The sequence below is a fragment of the Dermacentor albipictus genome, unplaced genomic scaffold, assembly GCF_038994185.2.
Source record: "Dermacentor albipictus isolate Rhodes 1998 colony unplaced genomic scaffold, USDA_Dalb.pri_finalv2 scaffold_15, whole genome shotgun sequence".
NCBI lineage: Eukaryota > Metazoa > Arthropoda > Arachnida > Ixodida > Ixodidae > Dermacentor > Dermacentor albipictus.
Window position 1 is genome coordinate 12,895,826 of NW_027225569.1, and position 15,838 is coordinate 12,911,663.

General features: G+C 44.8%; 1 long non-coding RNA gene across 1 annotated transcript; it reads left to right on the forward strand.

Moving 5' to 3' along the window:
- The first annotated feature begins 539 nt into the window (after positions 1 to 539).
- On the forward strand, positions 540 to 10,695 carry LOC135916397 (uncharacterized). Its single transcript, XR_010568919.2, has 4 exons — positions 540 to 628; positions 2,045 to 2,162; positions 4,563 to 4,675; positions 10,613 to 10,695. It is a non-coding gene; the product is annotated as an uncharacterized lncRNA (long non-coding RNA).
- The last annotated feature ends 5,143 nt before the right edge of the window (positions 10,696 to 15,838 follow it).

The following is a 15,838-nucleotide window of genomic DNA, read 5'->3' on the forward strand; positions in this document are numbered from 1 at the left end:
TTACCCCGAGGTTAATGTTGCTAAGGGCTTCATCTATTGTTTATTTTCATTTTGTTATGAAGTATGCTAGCGCCGGGTCATCGCTTGGTCTGAACGGGCAAAAAAATTCAAGCAGGAAATGTCATTGCTTCTGCACGTAATTTCTCAGCAAGAAATCGTATAGACAATTCTAGAAGTACGTTGATGTGTTGCGCAAATGTTTTCACAGCTTACGTTAACGCGCGACGGCATCCAAATGATCTGACTCGGGAGAAGATTTTAGCTTGTATGCAAACTTTGTTGCTTATAGATTGTCGCCAAGGCAACCTGTATTTCTTGTGTTTAGTGTTCTGTTTATTTTCGTGCCTTTGACACGTTGAATAACCGCCTGTGATGTAAGAATGAAATATTTAATTTCTCTAAGCGGATGCAGCTTCATGTAGCTGGCTGTACGAGAGCTTTCCACAATTTGACGCGATTTTGTCAAATCACAAGTTTGCAGTTTCAGCAGTGATTACAATAAACTGAACATTTATTGTTTAGGGATGTCACAATTTCCCGAGACGGAGGCATCTCTGCACCACATAGGCTGCGGCACTATGCAGCTTGAACAGCACGACAAAGCATCTGATCTGCCTGCTTTGACAAGGTACGTACTAAACGGTCACAGCCATTTATGTGTTCTAGAGTCTGTTCGTGTATTTGGTACCTGTCAACTTTTCTGAGTCTCTCATGCAATTTATAAATTCTTGCTATTCTACAATTTTACTAATGTTCCATTAAGTAATGAGAATGAAGTTTTATTAGTGAAGATGTTCTAAAGCTGCTGAGAAATGGGGTGGCATAGGATTGCGAAAATGCACGTAAAAAATAGTCCTGGCGCTTTGCTTTCTTAATTGCTAGCAATGAAAAATCCCTAATAAAATTAGCAAAGGGACACTTGCTTTAGGTAAGTTTATTAAGATACGTTCCAGAAGCAGGCTAAGTTTGCAGCAACAAAAGCACTGAGAAAAACTCACTGATCTAAAAACATGTTAGTTTCTGCTTTTCCAAGTGTGCTGCTTGTCTACAGTGTCAATGTAAATAATGGTTAATAATGTATGCATAGAAAAGTGTGGATGCTGAGAGAAAGCTTTAGGAAAGTGCGTGCTGTCTTTCCAACACAGGATTTCTGTCTAGAATTTTTGTAAAATATGAAGTGCACAGGCTGGCAAACAATGTTCAACACTTTTGCTTTAGATTTTAATGTAGCCAGTTCATTATTTGTCCCTAGTATAGCTTAGCGTCAAGCTTGAAGCTGATCTTTGATGTCACATCAGTTGCAGGATGCAATAACGTGGTATCACAAACTGCTGGTTACGCATGTCAGTCAACCTGGTGCAGTTGTCACAGGTAAGAGTATAACTGAAAGCTGCGCATTCTTTGCCCTTCTGCACATGATGTGGGATAGAGTTTGAACTATGCTATAGTGGCACCATCTCCCTCACCTTCTCTTCCTCATTATTCTGTCAACTTGGAATAATATGCACACCTTCTAGAGGCTTGATTATGGTGTTGTCTGCTGAACTTGGCTGATGTGAATTTCAGTAGTTTGGGGTACCCTCAAAGCTATGCTGTACTTTTCATGCATTTTAAAATGGTCAATTTGACATATGTGATTGGCTGTGGCATTCTGAGAGAAACAAGGCCTCTTGTGAATAATGCATATATGCATTATTAGCATTTTCGAATACTCTTTCAAGAAGCAGCCTATAGGCTGCTCCCTGAAGGAGTGACCACCTTTGCTTACGCTACGTGGCAGTCTGGTCCAGTTTACTTAACCTGTCTGCCATCTATGCACGAAAAGGAGGAGAGAAGCGAAAAAAGGGACCTTCGATTTATGTTTTTGCACAGATGGCTCATACATTGCACTTTTCTTATCTCGCATGCTTTGTTAACTCAAAGCTTTCTATGGGCGAATATCAGCATTTCATTCCTATTTATACCTAATAAGAATTACTTAGTTCACAGTGTCACTTTTTATATTATACTTTTGTGAGACTAAGCTCACTTGTTTTAATGCAAGTGTGGCTGGGCCTGCAGAAAGAGTAAGCAGACTACTGTGTTGCTGATCAGTGCTGATCTCCACGTCCGAGCTGGTCCCACAACATCCAGGCACCACTGTGCTTTGCTTCATTGACAAGGTAATATGATATAGACACCTTGCACCTCAGTATCAGTTTTGAGAAATATGCCAAGACACAAGGGTTGGCCTTGGTGATAAATACACTCGTGTTCTATTTTTTAAGCGCTTTTCTTGCAGTGTTCCTCATGTACATGTTTTCAGAGGATGCTTAAATGCAAACCGCCATGGAACTTGTTTATGCCTTAAAGTAGCACTCTTTCACCAAGAAAAAAGCCTTATTTAATGCACAATTCATACGAAAGGTGAGGAGGTGACAGGACATAACAGTCTAACAGCCATCCAATTTTACTGCTTGCAGAGCAATATAAAATGAGACGTGAAAGGTCAAGAACAGATAATTCGACAATGTATGTTGCTCACACAACTGCGAAAAAGAGCATGGCTACTATGACACTTGTTTTACAATGATAAATAAGCAGTCTTGCTATCTGATAATCCACTGGAGGGCGAGCCAACTCGCAGATTCTCTGTCACACATATAAGGAAAGGCTCACAAATCTTGCCAGCCCTATGCTCGTAACACATTGCCACAGTTGCATAGTTTTCAAACAAAATAATGCAAGTGAGCTTTGCACTACCAAGTGACCACCAAATGACCTGAGCATTCAGTTAACATGGTTGCAGATCCAGTCATTTATACATTGGCCTGTTTCGTTGACGTGGTGTCTACTGCACGACAGTGGTATTTAATATCCATCAACACCCCTGTGCTTGACGTACTCTTTCTTGCATGCTTTTTTTTCACAGGTAGTGGAAGATTACTTGATTCCAGAACAATTTGGTTTGTTCCGCACATGATAGTGAACTTTCCAGTCTTATATTAAACATGGAATTGGGTAGGAAGATGTGGTATTTTTTATAGTGCCCTGGTGCATTCAGATTGTGCAGAGTCTTCAAGCTTGTATTGACAAAAATTGGGATGAAGCCATAAGAGGAGAATTGTGAAAGTGTAACGAAAGCGTCCTGATAGATAGGCTGAGTTGTGCTGCTGTGGACACTTATTGGTTATCCCTACTGGGTAACGCTGTTAAAGTTATGGATGCTTTGACACTGTAGGGCCTACAAGATGGCTAGCATTACGGAACACATTAAAACAACTGTAGGGATGCATGTCGTGCTATGGTATCATAATTGGCCCACAAAGTGACCACCTTTGCTTACACTATGTGGCAATCTGGTCCAGTTTACTTAACCTGACTGCCATCTATGCATGAGGAGGAGAAGGGACTAAATAATGAAGGGACCTTTGATTAATGTTCTTGTACAGATGGCCCATACATTGCATTTTTCTTATCTTGCAGGCTTTGTTACTTAAAGCTTTCTACGGGCGAATATCAGCATTTCATACCTAATAAGTATTGCTTTGTTCACAGTGTCACTTTCTATATTTACCGTATTTACTCTCATAATGATCGCACTCACATAATGATCGCAGCCCTGAATTTTGTCGTCCAAATTCGATTTTTTTTATTTCCTGTGTAATGATTGCACTCCTAACTTGCTGCAGCAATATGTCATGTGCCAAGTCTAGCTATTAATGATCGCGCTTACCATCTGTCAAATGCTACACGAACAACTCTTCAAGATAAACCAAGCGGTCTGCACGCACCAAACATTTTTAAGCAGATGCTCGTTTTCATTCCTTTCATTACTTTCCGCACTTCCATGACAAAAAAGCTACAACCAAAATTGCCTTTATTATGTGTAGGCTTTGTAATGGTTGTGGTCAACAACAACAAAAAAGATGCCTTTCGATTCTTCTCATCTGCACTCGTGGGTACGCAACAAATCACGAGCGGCAACGATAGCAGCCACGTTTACACTGATACGTTAGAAGTGTACCCTATCCATACGCCGACACTTGTAACACAGCTAAGATATTTGCCCACCCTTAGCAGAAACGTGCTGTATTAGGATAGTAGTGAAGACAAATGCCGCAGTTTCCGCAGCATGCCCGCCGTGTCTTTCTATGTCATTGGCAGCTAAGCGTGCCCATCTGTTTCTGCCCCCTCATAGTGGATATGGCGACGTTATTGCCACAAACTTACCGATATTAACGATATTATTCATTACTGATATGGAAGAAACTTTCAATGCAAGTAATGTACTCGAGAGAAAAAAAAAATCGCGTTCGGCGCATTTGGTGTGTTCAGCTTGCTACGCTGGCCACCACTTTTGTTTCGGTGTCCCGCACTACATACAGTGGCAGCCACCTATTTGTTGACCTGTTGCCATCCCGCAGCAAACGCGGGATGAAAAAAATTCTTTTTGCGGGAAATTTAACTGGCATAATTATCACACACCTGAATTTGTGACCATTTTTTTTACAAGAAAATGCGATCATTATGCGAGTAAATACAGTAATCTTGTGGCACCAAGCTCACTTGTTTTATTGCAGGTGTGGCTGGGCCTGCAGAAAAGCTGTAAGGAGACTGCAGTGTTGCTGATCAGTGCTGATCTCCACGTCCGAGCTGGTCCCACAACATCCAGGCACCACTGTGCTTTCACAAGGTAATATGTTGTGGACACCTTGCACCTCAGTACCAATTTTGAGTTTGACTTGATAAATATTTAAGAAGACACAAGGGTTGGCCTTGGTGATAAATACACTCGTGTTCTTTTTTTAAAGTGCTCTTTCTGCAGTGTTCCTCATGTACATGTTTTCAGAGGATGGTTACACTCCTTAAATGCAAACTCCCATGGAGCTTGTTTAGGCCTCAAACTAGAACTCTTTCATCAAGAAAAAATCCTCATTTAATGCACAATTCATAAGGAAGATAAGGAGGTGACAGCCAGTGTCTAACTATCCAGTTTGACTGCTTGCCCAGCAATATCAAGCGAGAAGCGAAAGGGCAATGCTAACAGATAAATCGGCAATGCATGTTGCTTGCACAACTGCGAATGCGACACATGGCATGGCTACTATGAATGCTGATATGACGATAAAAATATTGTAGTTTTTACATTAGCCGGTAAGCTTATTAATATTTTGCACCAGCAAACAACCAGTTTGGTAGCTGTAGTTGTTGCACTGCTTCAGGAGTAAGATATTCTTTTTAATGAAAATTGAGTAGTGCTGCGGTTAGCGAAGCTATTTCTGCCTGTACAATAAATTAGGCATTTTTAAAGAGGCGGCATATAACAATTGTGTTGCTGTGCCACATAATTAGTAAAGTGAGGGGAGGTTTAAGTAAGCAAAAGATGAAGATTAACCTTGTCATACAAACAGATCCTTGTCTCAGCTGTCGTCACTGTGATGCAAAGGCTCCCAGATAACTAAGGGGGGGAGGGGGCTAAAATTAGCCTTAAAAAGCTGACGCAACAATACAAAAAGCCATTGTAGAAAGTGTGGTTGCACCTTTGTTTGACCAGTGCAGTATCGGGAGCAGGGCCAGACAGCAGCTGAAATTTTATGTAATAGAAGCTGTTCATATTGAGTGCTCTAACATGCTAACAAAAACTGTAATTTAGTTTCTATAGTGCTATTAAAGGTGCATTAATCTTTCCTATAAACAATTCTGCACTGGCATCTATGCAGTGTTTTCCATCTGCATATTCCGCAGTGTGGTAGCAAAAAGCTGTGAAATCTGTGTATTCACTTGCATGAGCAGGTTATGCTTCATGAATACTTTGTTTAGCGCAAAACGACACACACAAGACGACAGGACAAGACGCTACTCTCAACTGACATCATTTTATTGTGTCACACCTTTATAGACCGCTCAAACCAGAGGAACATGTGCAGTGAGCACCATGCGGTGGAACCACCAACAACATCCGATCCAAAGAGCGCACTCATGTGACAGAATCCAAAAAACCAAATTCAGTGCTTTACAAGGTTAAGGAAGGCACACTAATGCACTGTGACTCCAGTGACTTAATGAAAAATGCTTCCGATAACTCTCGGGCGGCGGTGTCACGGCTCTTTTTCAAGATCGTGGTATCACGAAACATGGGTTTGCATTTGCATGTTTTACAATGCTGAGCCAAATGGGAACCTGTGCCTGTTGGTATGGATCGCTCATGTTCTCTAAGGCGCTCGTTAACACAGCGGCCTGGCTGCCCTACATACACTTTGCCACATCACAAGGGAATCTTATAAACGACACTGACGCTGCATTCTACAAACTTCACGTGGTTCTTTTCACAATCAGGTTTTTTACTTGTTTTATAAATGCGGCTGCACAATATTGACAGTTTCTGAGGAGCAGAAAACACTACCGGAATTTGGTATTTAGTGGCGACATTCTTTAGATTGTGAGCCACTCTGTGGCAATACGGCACAACTTCAGGCCTCTTCTTTTGTGTGATGCAGTTACTTTTGTGCCGCTTCCCTTTCAGTTTCTGAAGCAATACCTCCGAGACTGACGTCACCACCACACTTGGGTAACCAGCAGCCTGCAGCCTATTTGACTGTGCAATGAAACTCATGTTCGCAGAGTGATGACAAGATTGCATTAAGGAAGATTCTAAACACATCAAAGCAATAGCGCGTTTCACAGTCTTTGAGTGCGCAGACGCGTAAGGTAAAAGTTCCTTACTTGCGCGTGGCGAGTACATCTGACAGGCGTGGCCTGTTTGTAAGGATAGCTGCAAATCTAAATACTGGAGTTTACCGTCCCTAGATAGCTCATGTGTGAAAGTTAAACCTTTGCCATTGTCATTGAAAAGTGTTAAAATATCAGCTACTGTCACAGAGCATTCGTTGTTAGTCTGTTTTATCACAAGAAAATCGTCAACATATCTAAAAATTTGAACCGAGTCATTGTTTAAGGCACTCTTAAGAGCGCGGTCGACAAAAGATAAAAAAATATTACAAAGAGCAGGCGCCACACATGAACCAATACACACACCATTTTTCTGGATAAAAAGGTTATTTTCGAAAAGGATAAAAGTTGCACTTAAATGAAATTCAAGAAGGGAGATGAAACTTTCCGAAGATAACCCGGTGGCATTGCAAAAGTCTACCTCGCCACTTTCTTCGATGCACGTCATCACACTGCGAAATAGCTCATCATGCGGTATAGAATAGTAAAGATCTTCGACGTCAACAGAAAAAATATCGGCTACTGAATGGTTGTCTTCCAGAAAGGAAAGAACATCGAAAGAATCCTTTATGCCATAAGGATCGTCAATAGTTAAATGCTTAAACTGTTTTTGCAAAAAGCGGCTAACCAAAACCTGCCAACAGTTGTTTTCACTGACTATTGTACGGAAAGGCACATCCGGTTTGTGCTTTTTTGCAGTGAAAAAACCTCTAAAGCAAGTACCTTACATTGTTTTACATCTTTCACAATCTTGGTGAGGCCTATGACACAGACACACAAATATCAGGGCCCACTGATATTTGTATCCTGATCCTGCTGTTCTTGTCAGTCACATAGCTTTTGCTGTGTGCTGTGCAAGGATGCTTACGTTCTGCATGAAGAATGGACATGTTCCTCAAGATGTGGCGAGTCTCTTCGGGAACGTCAGGCCTTCCGTCGGTCACGTGCGGCGAATGTGTCGGATTCTTCGTTCTGAAATTTGGCGGCAGGTACGCCTTCTGTACGACTGGTTGAGAGCTGTGTGCTACTCGCGCGATGCACCTATTGTGGCCGAGAAGAAGTTTTCGTTTCTACAGACGTCTATCAACTCGGACTACAGAATTCTGGTGGACACAGCTGCTGCTACTCCTCCGGTCCAGACTACCGTGCAGAAAGGAAAAAACGCAACCGGTCACCGCTGGTTTCCAGGTACTCGGTGACGTCAGGCTTCCTGACTAAGTTGCTGCATTGCTAAAGAATGGGCCGAAGTACAGCACGGAACCAAGAATTCCTGCACATGAGCTACTGGCTTTGAACAGGCGCATCGCAAGGAAAGCAGAACTAGAGGACCAGGAGCGGCGCCTCCCCGATAGGGTGGACTGCCTTCGTAGGACCGCCACTGGGAGCGCGCCACCTTCGACAGCTGTGAAAAGGACAGTATCTTTCTTTAGAGACAATGAACTGCGGCTGTTACCGAGTGACAAAGAGGGCGGGTTTGTGATAGCTTCGTCTGCTGTCTTCAACAAAAAAGCCATTAAGGCTGTCAACAAGCACTTCATTCTGGCAAATGAGAAAGCTCAGAAGGTAAAACGCAAAGCCATTTCTTTGTTGGAAAATATAGGCCTCACCAAGATTGTGAAAGATGTTAAACAATTTAAGGTACTCAATTGCTTTAGATCTTTTCTTCACTGCAAGAACACACAAACCGGATGTGCCTTCCCGTACAATAGTCAGTGAAAACAACTGTTGGCAGGTTTTGGTTAGCCGCTTCTTGCAAAAACAGTTGAAGCATTTAACTATTGACGATCCTTATGGCATAAAAGATTCTTTCGATGTTCTTTCCTTTCTGGAAGACAACCATTCAGTAGCCGACATTTTTTCTGTTGACGTCGAAGATCTTTACTATTCAATACCGCATGATGAGCTATTTCGCAGTGTGATGACGTGCATCGAAGAAAGTGGCGAGGTAGATTTTTGCAATGCCACCGGGTTGTCTTCGGAAAGTTTCATGTCCCTTCTTGAATTTTATTTAAGTGCAACTTTTATCCTGTTCGAAAATAACCTTTTTATTCAGAAAAATGGTGTGTGTATTGGTTCATGTGTGGCGCCTGCTCTTTGTAATATTTTTTTATCTTCTGTGGACCGCGCTCTTAATAGTGCCTTAAACAATGACTCGGTTCAAATTTTTAGATATGTTGACGATTTTCTTGTTGTGATAAAACAGACTAACAACGAATGCTCCGTGACGGTAGCTGATATTTTAACACTTTTCAATGACAATGGCAAAGGTTTAACTTTCACACATGAGCTATCTGGGGACGGTAAACTCCAGTTTTTAGATTTGCAGCTATCCTTACAAACAGGCCACGCCTGTCGGATGTACTCGCCACGCGCACGTAAGGAACTTTTACCTTGCGCGTCTGCGCACTCAAAGACTGTGAAAGGCGCCATTGCTTTGATGTGTTTAGAATCTTCCTTAATGCAATCTTGTCATCACTCTGCGAACATGAGTTTCATTGCACAGTTAAATAGGGCTGCAGACTGCTGGTTACCAAAGTGTGGTGGTGACGTCAGTCTCGTAAGTATTGCTTCAGAAACTGAAAGGGAAGCGGCACAAAAGTAACTGCATCACACAAAAGAAGAGGCCTGAAGCTGTGCCGTATTGCCACAGAGTGGCTCACAATCTAAAGAATGTCGCCACTAAATACCAAATTCCGGTAGTGTTTTCCGCTCCTCAGAAACTGTCAATATTGTGCAGCCGTATTTCTAAAATAAGTAAAAAACATGATTGTGAAAAGAACCATGTGAAGTTTGTGGAATGCAGCGTCGGTGTCTCTTATATAAGATTCCCTTGTCATGTGGCAAAGTGTATGTAGGGCAGTCAGGCCACTGTGTTAACGAGCGCCTTAGAGAACATGAGCCATACATGATCCATACCAACAGGCACAGGTTCCCATTTGGCTCAGCATTTTAAAACGTCCAAATGCAAACCCATGTTTCGTGATAGCACGATCTTGAAAAAGAGCCGTGACACCACCGCCCGAGAGTTATCGGAAGCATTTTTCATTAAGTCATTGGAGTCGCAGTGCATTAGTGTGCCTTCCTTAACTTTGTACAGCGCTGAATTTGGTTTTTTGGATTCTGTCGCATGAGTGCGCTCTTTGGATCGAATGTTCTTGGTGTCTCCACCGCATGGTGCTCACTGCACATGTTCCTCTGGTTTGAGCGGTCTATAAAGGAGTGACGCAATAAAATGATGTCAGTTGAGAGTAGCGCCTTGTCCTGTCGTCTTGTGTGTGTCGTTTTGCGCTAAACAAAGTATTCATGGATTCGCACCAACTAGCCCGCCAACGCATTGTGCTGGTTATACTTGTTCATTTAATGTAAAATACTTGTGGAAAAGTATTAGACTATTTCAGTGTTCTTGTATTGCAATTCTGCAGCCATTTCTATTGTTTGTGAAACACGTACATTTAACAGAGACGAGAACAAGACAATGCGAGGACGAGCACTTGCTTTCAACTGCTGTGGTTAATCTTGAAATATCAATTTACGTAGGTAGAAAACTCATAAGCCTCCGTGTTCTCTTTTTCCTGTTTCTCTGTGAGATGTTCACGCTTTACACACAATATCATGCAAGAACCAGCCAAATCAGTTATGCAGTGGAGCTACCTATTGTGCATGTCAGCACTTGCTTTAAACTGCTGTGGTTAATCTTGAAATATCAATTTACGTAGGTAGAAAACTCATAAACCTCCGTGTTCTCTTTTTCCTGTTTCTCTGTGAGATGTTCACGCTTTACACACAATATCATGCAAGAACCAGCCAAATCAGTTATGCAGTGGAGCTACCTATTGTGCATGTCAGTTCCTATGGCTTGTAATCTAACAGGGCCGGCTGCTTTGTTTACATTTTTGTGCAGATGCATACGAGCACTGTTTCAAAAACGCCGAGCACTGTGGATACGGAGGCAAGGAGGCTGAAGGACCTGAACAAGCACCTGGCCACCATGCTTCGGAATACAAAATAAAGATGGTTTGTGTTAATTGTGGGCCCTAAAAAGTGTCCTCTTTGTCTCTGAACTGGCACATCGGCCGACTCACGTGATCGAAATTAATCGCTGCAATGTTGGCAGAAGGTGTTACTGTGTGGAACTTCACAAAAAATATTGCATGAACAAAAGAACTCATTCAACACAAATGCGAACACTTGTACAATGCAGCTAAACAAGAATGGTGTCATTTTGTATAACTGAATGAGAACATTTTCATGTAGCATACACAAACGAGAACGATATCGTTTCGCATCGCCGTGCGAGAACTATCTCGTCAAGCATAGCTATGCGAGAATAATCTCGTTTAATATACCCACACGAGAACGATCTCGTTCAGTGACGATGTCCACTCGTACACATGTGATGTACGACGTCGTTGAGTCTACGGAGCAATAATAGCGTACAGAAGTTCTCGTGAAATTCTCATACATATTTTTTCAATAGGGCAAGCCTGCACGACGCCAGCTACGCCGTCGCTATAACCAAATATGGTGTACCCAAGGTAGAATATCCACACAAGGTTTAACCCTTGCCGCCGTGGAGAAAGCAAGTACATGGAGGAGAGAAGAAGACAGGAAAGAGCCAGAAAGTGATAGATAAAGACGAAGATTTGAGGAGAGAGAGACAGGAAAGGGTGACTGCCGACTTCCCCCAGGTGGGTCAGCCTGGAGGTGCCGTCTAAGTGAAGCAGAGGCCAAAGAGGTGTGTTGCCTCCGCCGGGGGGCCTTAAAGGTCCTAACAACCGGAATCGGCTCAACCCCCAGGATCCCCCTTTCCCCAGACACGGCTAAGCCGCGCACGGCTACACGCGGGGGGGGGGGGGGTCCAACCCTCATGTGCTCGGGCACGTGGTCTCGCAACACACCAAACGCATCCTGACGCAGACGCCCCTGTGGGGCTTGGCCACCTCGTCTCCCGAGTTGGCATTATTTCTTATCCAACAAAAGTACGTGCCATCTTCGAGTTTGCTCAACCGAAGACAACTCAAAAACTTCGCAGGTTCCTCCATCTTCGTTCATGTTTTCGTCGTTTGGTCCATAACTAGCCATAACTAGCGTTGGTCCATAGCCGTTTTGACTGACCTTCTCCACTGTAGCCGCGATCTTTTGAAACGGTCACCAGCATGCGACAATGCATTCACCACACTCCGCCACCTGATTACGTCACCTCCTATCATGTGACATTTCGACGCACGCGCCCTACCTGAAATTGCCACAGACGCTAGCGGGGTTGGTCTCGAAGTTTTGTTTGCCCAGCGTAAACCTGGATTTGAGCAGTACGTCGTTGCCTACGTCAGCTGTGCGCAGCCTAAAGCCTAAGCCAATTATTCAGTTACGCAAACAGTCTCTAGTCATCAGATGGAACATAGGAAAGTTTCGCCATTACCTTTACGGGCGCCCATTCGACGTGGTTACAGACGATCATACGTTAAAGGGAAGCTGAAGCACTTTTCGAAGAAAATGAGTTCTCTGCGGCATTCTACAGTTTTGAGTCCCCTGAACACGAATATCTGGTTCAAAAAGGGCGGAAACAAACGCAAGCGGCTGTTTTTTCAAGAAAACGCGCACCAGCGCCTCTAGGCATCGCGCGAACGCCGCTGTTGCCCGTGATTGGTCGGGGCCGCTGTGACGTCGTTGGCGGTAGTCGCCGGTCGGCGCCGCCGCATGTCTCCGTTTCAGAGCGTAGCACCATTCTTTTCTCTCTGGTAGCACGCGGTTCTGCTGTTCTGGCTTCATAGTTGAGTTGTAAGATGGAACGGTCTCGCTGTCTCCGACAGCTTGTATTTTCCCCGTACATGTTTGAACCCACAGCCGATACGGAAAACGATGGCGGCAACGGCGGCAACGACGATGTTGAGTGTGCCAACAGCGAGAGCGATGTGTGCACCTTCTCGCGCGCTAGGAATCTTAGCTTGAAACTCTTCATTATATGCCTGTGTCACACTGGCTACTTCAAAATCTTCGATTGGTGATGGTAGTGGAACAGGTTCATCAGGGGCTCGGTTCTCAAGGAGCTCTGCTAGTATCTGAAAGAGTGCAAGGCATGGATGTCATGAATTTCAGCATATCAGTATACATGACAGCAGTTGGATTACTTACAATAATTGAACTACTTTTTCAGTGATTTATGTGATGGATTAGTTGTCTAGTGATAGTAATGTGAAATATTTTGTCTGTAATTTCATGGCTAAAGTAATTTAGTAATTGCGCTAAATATGCACCAGTAAGCTGTGTACGGCGTCAGAACGTTGGTAATGTGGTGAGGTGTCGTTGAGAAACATGGGGGGAGGGCATGAAAGTGTATGTTACCTTAAAGAAAGGTTGGCGTCCCTTTATACTTTGCTTTTTGCTTCTTGTATGCATGAAAACTTTTTGGAAGCAATCGTAAAGTAATACCATTACTTTTTTTAAGGCGGTAATTGGTAATGTAATTCAAATCGATGAGCGTAATAGGACAGTAATGAGTAATGTAATATAATTACTTTCAAATAATAATTTTCCCATGCGTGATGCATAGCTAGTTCCCTATGAACAAGGCCAAGAATGTTCTTTTTTTGCCAAGTAGCGATGCCTGTATTGGGCTAGACCACGTCGAACGCTGATAACTTTAACACCTCGCAACGTTACTTCATTATTTGAGCCCGTTCGCCTTGCCACGGGCGCGGCTGTGCCGACGCTCGCTTTTGCGGTATTTCGCTGCTGGTAGCAAGCTGTGAGTGCGAAATCTAGGTTCGACACTAAGGTGATCATCTGGTAAAAAATTGCCCGTGTGCACAATAAAACCCTTACCTCACGCTTTCTCCTCTTGGCGAAGGCCGCTTTTGGAGGTGGCGAGGTGTTTCTCTTGTAGGAGAATATAGACGGAACAACGCCGGCCTTCAGTCGCGCCGATTTAACTGGAATACCGATTGCCCGCATCGTTGTCAAGCTCCGATGATAGTCACTGTCGCGGAAATGGTCCGTGCACAGCACAGTTCATTTCGTCGGCATGAACTTATCTCTCCTCACCGCACGTAGCCACTGCGTTGCAAGCTTCTTTTCCTTCGGGAATTTGTGAAACACCACATTGTCTCGCCCGCCTGTGTTCGCGCAGCCGAATGCTGCACAGAACGAGGGCATGTTGGGCGCCCTTGGCTGTAGGCACTCACGCAGCACAGAAGGAAAGAACAGTTTACGAAAATCGCAAAACAAACGTGAGTGGCGGCGGCGGCGGCGGCAGATCTCTCATAGCGTCGTTCAGTAAAGCGCAGGACGGAAAGAGGCATGCCAGCACATGTCAGCACGCCGGTCCGCAGCTGGGTTGGCTCGGTCTCCGCCCATGACGTTGCTCTCGCCGGTTCTCTCCTCTGGCAACAACCTCACCCGGCGCTCCGGGAAGCGATGGGGGCGTGTCCGCGCGGGTGATTTAGAAAGCGATTTCCGCCCCTTATATTAACAAAACGAAAAAAAATTCAGAACCGCAAATTATTATGTCTGTTCTTCCCAATCCCAGCAATTCATGGAAATTGATAACCGTTTCAGTTTCCCTTTAAGTTGGTGCCCCTTCTTGAAAGAGACCTCTGGTCCACTTACCCTCTTGGCATTACAGCTCCAGGAGTACAACATTCGCGTCATTTGAATATCGGGACACAAATACTTTCATGCAGGCGCTCTCTACCGTTCCCCGTACCCCTCTTAAACCTCGTGTTGTGACCCAGCCTGTGTCCATCTACGACATGACCTTTTTGTACATTACCGACATGCTTATGGAGCAAAGAAAGGACGCCTGGCTTGCTTCACTTATCAATTGTTGATTCACACCACTGTTACGAACTTGTACCGCTGCACCACGATTACGGCTTTGTGGTCCCGTAGCGCTCGTCACCCGTTTCGTGACAGAGCGTTGGTAGCGATGACTCCGAGCCTGGCGTCGATGAGAATAACAAAAGGGACTTTATACATTATATACAGGTTATCATACAGGACATGAACGGGTCGGCACTGGGGCCGAGTGCTCACAACAAACGCGACTGTTCTCGCACGACGACGTCCGGCGAAAACGCGTTACACATCTCACCCCAGTCGGGAGCGACACTCTCTCCCGGTGGGGTCGGCAGATCCTCTTTTCGAGCGGCGTGTCGCTGCTTTTATAATCCCCGAGGCCCATTGTCACTCAAACGGCCCAATACAAAGTCAGCACACGACGGTCGTCCGAGGGGTCCAACCAGCGACCGCGCTGGCCACCCGGTTCAAAGTTCGCGCGCGCGGTGACCTCCAGGCAAGGGAGGTGCGGCGCCGGGCCGTCTGGCACACGCGGACACGTCTAAACACGCTGCTCGCCGAGGCTTCTCCCGCACCACGGCGCAGCATCTTGTCTTGTGAAGGGAGAATTATGGCGCTCGCAGGATAGATTCCGCATCTTGCAGATTCGGAATCCGGGCTTGTGGTAATGGCACAACAGCATCCCCGCCCTCAGATAAGGCGCCGGGAAGACGAGCTGCCTCCACGTGGCTCGGATGCCAGGCGCGCACGTTCGTCAGGCTCGTCCAAGTTCACGTGCAGTGTCGGGACGCCAGGTAACATCACGTGCCCAGGTCCGACTCGCCAGGACAGGAGCTCTGCTCACCACGTCGTCGCCAAGGCACCTTGACCAGCTCCGCTCGGGTCGTTCCTAAGACCTTGCTTCTCGCCACTGGTCCCGCTTGGTCGTTCTGCAGCTTGCAAAACCGACCGGCAAAAGGCAACACCCAACACGAACAAGTGCCCTCTGTCTCCCGTCAAACACCAGACAAGGCCATAATTCAAATCAACCTAACTAAATTGTTTTCCCCCCTTTTTTTTTTCCCGCTGCAACAAGAGGCAGGTGTACGATCTAGCACACAAGGCTTAAACAATCAGTTTTCAAATCATCAACACAACAAAATAGAAACAATTATTAATCAGCAATAATAATTACAAATAGAATGGTCCCCTTGAAATCGCTTTGGACCGAAAACATACTTCTGAGGAAGCAAATGAGGTCATTCATTTTTCCCGGCGATATTTTCGCGGAATCCGAAGCTGCTTATATTTGCGACCCTGCTTATCCGTGTAGCGGCGGTACAATAAGCCAGAT